Consider the following 6,000-nt stretch of genomic DNA (forward strand, 5'->3'; position numbering starts at 1 on the left):
ACCTCTTGTTTAAAGAATCTGTGAGCAATTAAGAGGGTGACTTTCAGGTACTACCACACCAAATTTTAGCCTATTATCTGTGAAATTGCTTTGACTCTACTACAGCTACAAATTTACCACCTTTAGCAGCAAAGTTGATGCACTTTTGTTTTTGCACATAAATACAGTCAACCTCCTACAGCTGCTGGAACAGCAGGAAGTTTAGTGCTTGAGGTTTTTTTTTTTTACATTAAACACTGAGGAGCCGACTGATTCTTCAGAAAATGAACGAAGCTCTCATAAAGGCTAAACGTTAATTTGCCCAGGGTCTGACCCGTAAACACAGGGCAGATGTTGCAATCTAAAACAGTTTTTTTTGAAGAGCTTTAATGGCAGTGAGTCATTTTCTGTGTCACCTTCACACAAAAGGGAATTACAAGACGGAAAAAAAAGAAAGGAGAAAAGGGAACCACAAGCAGTCAAACTTAAATATTAGTCAACCCACTGAACTAAAACCAGACAGGTGTGCCTGTGTGAAAACACAAGGAATATGAAGGCAGAAGCTCATAAAACTTTACTTCCAATCTTTGAGCAAGTTGGTTGTTTTAAATAATTTTAAAAGGAAGACGGGAAAGAAAGAAGCAGAAATGGTGAAAGACAGTCAAGACAGTGAGAAGCTAAGAGTGTGTCAGAGAACGTGCTGGGACGGGACTGAAGCCGTTCCTCCACCATCACATATTAATACGAACCACATGAAACACCTACTCACTGCTCTGCAGCTTGTTTTCCTAATTATTCAAAATTTACATTATAATATGGTTTAAATCAGATAACTGTGACAATTAGACATCAAGCTGCCGGATGCAATGATCGTTTAAATACATTATTTCTGTGTGGTGTTGTCATTTAGTTAAGCGATCCCCAACCTTTTTAGCTCCACTGACCGGTTCATTATCAGACAGTATTTTCATGGGCCGGCCTTTAAAAGCTGTGGCGGATAAATACTACAAAATAAAATTATACGACCTGCATGAAAACAGGGTATTTTTTAAAACATAATAAACGTAAATTCAACATGTACTTGCAGCTTTGTTAGTTGCATCCTGGTGTTGCGTTATCAACATGAATAACACCCTCTCCTCCCCTTCATGTTCTCTGGTCAATATGGTGATGTTTAAACATGCCCTTTAAAATAAGATACACCACAGTAAAGTGCACAAAGTATACAACTCACCATAACACTGAATCAGTGGGAGCCCTGTGCCTGTTTCTCAGTAACGAGACGGTCCCATCTAGGGCTTCCAGAGACGTTTGTTTTTTACTTATTTTGCTGCTTGTGGGTTTGTTTTTAGCGGTAACGTATCACATGCCTTAGATAAGCATTTTGACACGCATCAAGAGTGAGTCATAGATGAATGTAGTGGAGAGAATCCGGTCAGTTTAAAAAAAAAATGTTGTTCAAACTCAGAACATAAAAAAACAGAAATACTGCAAGTTAAATATTCTTTCCCGGTACCAAATGACCCACGGACCGGTCCGTGGCCCGGGGGTTGGGGACCTCCGGTTTAGATTACTTGTTTTATTCAGGACAAAAAGGTATATCTGGAAAACTGAAGTACAACAATAATTACACTTTAAACTGACTGCAGTGATGAGCAGCTTCCTGGTTCAACTTTAACATATTGTGAATTTGTCATCGCCTCGCGAAGAAGACGGGTGATAATGTTTTTGCCAGGGCCTGTGTGTAATCCTTCCGTTAGCAAAATATCTCATCAGCCACTTGTTGGATTTAATGAAACTCGAAGTCAGGAAATCACCGACTTTGCATCTACAACTGGTTAACTTTTGAAGTCGGTTCAGTTCAATATGGCTGCCACAGCCAACTAATCTTGGAAAACACATAAATGGCTGAACACTTGGTAAATTTTAAAGATACGGAGGTAAAAAAATGATGTGGTAGTAGCTCAGAGTCATCCTCATCATATACTCCGAAGATAATGTATATCTGCACAGCATAAGATCTTTTATCACGTTAATTTTAAGGTTCGACCAAAACAGCTACACCTCCACTTCTCAACATAAGATGATCTTAGTATAAAACTCTGGCAATAAAGGTGCACTTCTTCAAGGAATGCTAGGCTTTTAATTCACCTATATACTCATATTATGTTACAATTGAGTGAATGGTTTTAACAGAAATGTATGCTATATTTGTTTATTGAATAACACGCCCCATTTTTTATTTTTTAAGATTTGAGTCTCAGTAAACTGATCATCTAAAGCTGACAAGAAAAAAAAAAAAAAAAAAAGGCACCACTTCTGTCACAATTAAAGCAACCGATGGAAAACTACAGGGAGAAATTCCTAGAAAGGTCAGTGCAAATGTTGAAAAATAAAATAGGTAAGTGAGAGCAATCCTCACCCACTGAACGCAGCCAACCCTGCAGGTCAGTTTTAGACAGCCTACCAGTGGCTGCTGCTGTGTGGAGACTAAACTCAGACAACTTATCGTAAATTTGGAGATAAAGTTTGGCAGTTTGCTGTGATCCTTGATATGCTTGGTTTGTGACTGAAAGAAAACCACAACCTATTCTCCCATGGGGGGACACTGCTGTTAATGTTGCTTTGTCAACATTTGTACTGCAGCTCTCGTGCATAAGGAGGTTTAACCAAAACTACTATCTGTTCTCATCATAGTCTAACACTGGGACGAAAAGCCCGTGAGTGATATGCATTCAATCACTGAAATCTAGGTCTTTAATTTAGATGCAATGGGGAACAGTCTAGAAACACCAATGTTTTTTTTTCCCTTACTTATCTAAACCTGGATTAAAGGTCAAACCAAATTCCACATTTTTCAAAACTACATAGGAACCCTGATAACAGACATGTGATCAGAATAAGTCCATATTCTCCTAGTCTGGTCTTGGCCTACATGATTATTCAACAGGGCACAAAAAACACAGAAATCTAAAACCAGCCGTCAAAGGTATCTAATGTCATGCAGCACAGAGCCTCTTTCTCAAATGAGCTGTAATTTGGTCCCAAAGGGGGGCGGAGACAAAAGCTGGTGGACGAGTCGATTGGCATAGACGTTAACCAATCAAAGGCATGAAGTGCTCCAAAGGGGCCAATCAGCAGCCTCTAATCTCCTTGTCGATGCGGAGCGTCTGTTAGTGTCCGATAGACCGCTGGGCTTCAGGTGTGGGCGCGCGCAGCACTATGACCGTATTCAGGACCCCAGTCTACGTCCGAAAAGCCGAAGTAGTAACGAAGTGGTTTCCATGGCGGATAGTAAACAATTCAGAGCAAATATTAAACTTGACGAACTTACTGATACGAATGAGCGACCGCTCGGGTTTTATTACAGCGGCCGACGGCAAACAGGCGCAAAAAATAGCGGAATTTGAATTTCGTCCCCCCCCTGACCGCGAGAGAGGCGAGCACAGACCCGAGCTGCAGCTTCAGATACCCACTGGTTCCTCACAGACACCCCGGGGGGGCTAATAAAGCTGCCAACATGTTTCCGCTCGGAGCTAAACCCCCTGATAAACCCACCTCTGTACCGCGGACATCTTACCCCGGCTAGCTGCTCTGTTACATAACATTTACCAGCGGCGAGAGACACCTAGTCTAAGTTCCCCCTGACTCACCCGACTCTCCCGTCCTCGAAGCCCTCAAGGAGCCGGTCAGAAACAGGTGAAGCGGGAACCCTGACGTTGGCTCACCGCCCCGAGCCCGGAGACGCCGCCGCTCCTTCACGGTCCGGACTGAGCCTCACCTCGGCTGTTCTCCAACCCGGACAAGAGGGTAAATCCGCGAGCGAGGCGGAGACGAAGGCGACAAAACTCACCTCTCTAAGTAACGCCTGGCTCCTCTGAGGATGAGTCGAGCCGCCGCCGCCGCCCTCCTCCTCCTCCTCCTCCTCCTCCTCCTCCCGGCTGGCAGCGGGACTTTATATATCCGCAGCGAGTAAAAATAGAGCGGCTCACCTTGCCGTCCTCGGCGCTGTTTACCGGACTAACACCGAAGTAGACTCCACCAGTGTCTCCACGGCTGCGGCGGCGGAGGAGGAGGCAGTCAATATGGCTGACGGAGTCACCGCGCTGAGGCGTGGTGAGCCGAGCCCCGCAGACTCGTTCCCCCCTCCCGCGGCCCTGCGGGGCTGCGGGGTGTCAGCCGGGGGCACTGAGCCTCATCACACCCAATAAGGACAGGCTTCACGGCCCGCAGGCCCTTCCGCTCAGCGAGTTAGCTCACGGTTTATTTCGAGGACCCGCTGCTGCTGCTTCGGGAAAAACACCTCACGCATGGCGTAAAAACTTTCCACTCAGCTTCGCCCTGAAAACCAACTTTATTCTCTTAATAATGATAATAATAGTTTGGGACTTAATTCTGTAATGATCTAAGCTGACAAAATGCTAGATGTGTAAGAAAATAAGGAGAGCAAAGATCAAAAGAAACGATGAAGTTGGCCCTTCAGGGTCACCATGGTAACCACACACCTGTGTCTCTCACTCCCTGACAGCACTCACCATGATTCAGACAGAAGAAAAATAAAAGCTTGGTCCTATGAAGAGAAGGGATGGATTAGCAGCCATCTTGTGCAATTATGTGATATGGTGAGATCTTAGTGCTCGGAGTATGTGTTGAGGACGACTCTCAGCTACTCCCGCACCGGGTCTCAGCTCAATGTCTGTCAAATTAGTGGAGTTAGAGCCGTGTTTGTGTTGGCCAAGGATGGTTAACTGTGGTGGACTGAATCGAGTCCAAAAAAGTAGCCAGTTGCAGATGTACATTTGAGTGCCACTTTCTGAGAGTTTGATCAAAATCCGTCCAGTGGCTCATGAGATATTTTGCTAACAGGACAGACACAAAGACACGGGCAAGATGTGGGGGGAAAAAAATTATTATTGTACTTAAGAAATCAAAAGAAAAAATTATTTTTAAAAAAATGTGTACACGATAAAGATGTTGAAGATTTATCATAGCAGACACCATCAATTATGACAATGACATTCTTCAACTCTACGGCCCAAACACTAAAGCGTAAGTGGCAGAAGCATTTGATTGTCACTCATGTCGATTTTTACGTGTCTGCAGAGTTTTATGTGGAAGATATGAGAAGTTAAAAAAGACCCAACGAAACGTCTCATAGAATGGAAGTCAATGAGAGTTTGGATGTGCTACAGCAGTGAGAGACAAACTGGGGTACAGTAAACTGCATAAACTCTAATGAAGTGTAAAGTTTGTGAGTGTAAAACGAGTTTAGACAGCTCAAAGGTTAGAGTGTGACATCATAACACTGAACTGAACACTGAAACAGAAGAATAATGCCTATAAAATGGCAACACTTGTCTGTATCTACAGATAATTGATTGGACTTCGTTCCTCAGCATTCAGAGATGCATTTGACGCCACAAAATAAGCCACACTTAGCTGAACAGGTCCCCCGTTTTGTTCCGATGAACTTTTTTCAACAATAAAACCTCTCCCTACCTCCTGTGAAGCGTTGACCTGAAGCGCAGGCGGCTTCCAACCATCCTTAGCTCATAAACTGTTTCTGTTTCACAACACTCCCAGTGTGTGAGAGTGTTGTGACACGCAGCCGAGTTACAGCGGAGTGAGGTGGGACGAACCCAAATCTGAACAAGTCTGAAACGCAGCTGGGAAAACAAGAATCCTTAGCCACAACAGCTGCGGGTGATACCATTTTAAAAAATGCTGTTGTTCAGTTCAGAGGTTCCCAAACCTTTCAGTAAAAAAACAGCACCAGAGACTCCCGTCGCTGCAGGCTGGCCTTAACAAATTTTGCTAACAATAAGGGCAAAATGAATAATAAAATAATAATACCTTCTATCTGTTTGTGACTTGAGTTATAATCTCCAGACCTCCAGACTTGGTGTTTCATGACCTACAGCAGAAATTACTGATTTAGTTCTAGTGGCTCCTTGCCACTTTGCGCTTTTGCGTTTTTGGGTTGCTACACAAAGAAGCCCCCTGCTGTGGTTTAGTACACGT

The 6,000-nt window shown here is 43.8% G+C and overlaps 1 protein-coding gene across 4 annotated transcripts in view; it reads right to left on the reverse strand.

Annotated features, from left to right (window-relative positions):
* LOC108244201 (radixin) overlaps positions 1-5,611 on the reverse strand; it is a 51,162-nt gene extending 45,551 nt beyond the window's left edge. Inside the window, exon 1 of one of the 4 annotated variants that reach the window (XM_017430176.3) lies at positions 5,479-5,611. The gene's annotated coding sequence lies outside the window, so the exon portion shown is untranslated. The other 3 variants (XM_017430177.3, XM_017430175.3, XM_017430174.3) reach the window with 3 other exon arrangements.
* Between the last annotated feature and the right edge of the window lie 389 nt (positions 5,612-6,000).

The sequence above is a fragment of the Kryptolebias marmoratus genome, linkage group LG6 (genome assembly GCF_001649575.2).
Source record: "Kryptolebias marmoratus isolate JLee-2015 linkage group LG6, ASM164957v2, whole genome shotgun sequence".
NCBI classification, from domain to species: domain Eukaryota; kingdom Metazoa; phylum Chordata; class Actinopteri; order Cyprinodontiformes; family Rivulidae; genus Kryptolebias; species Kryptolebias marmoratus.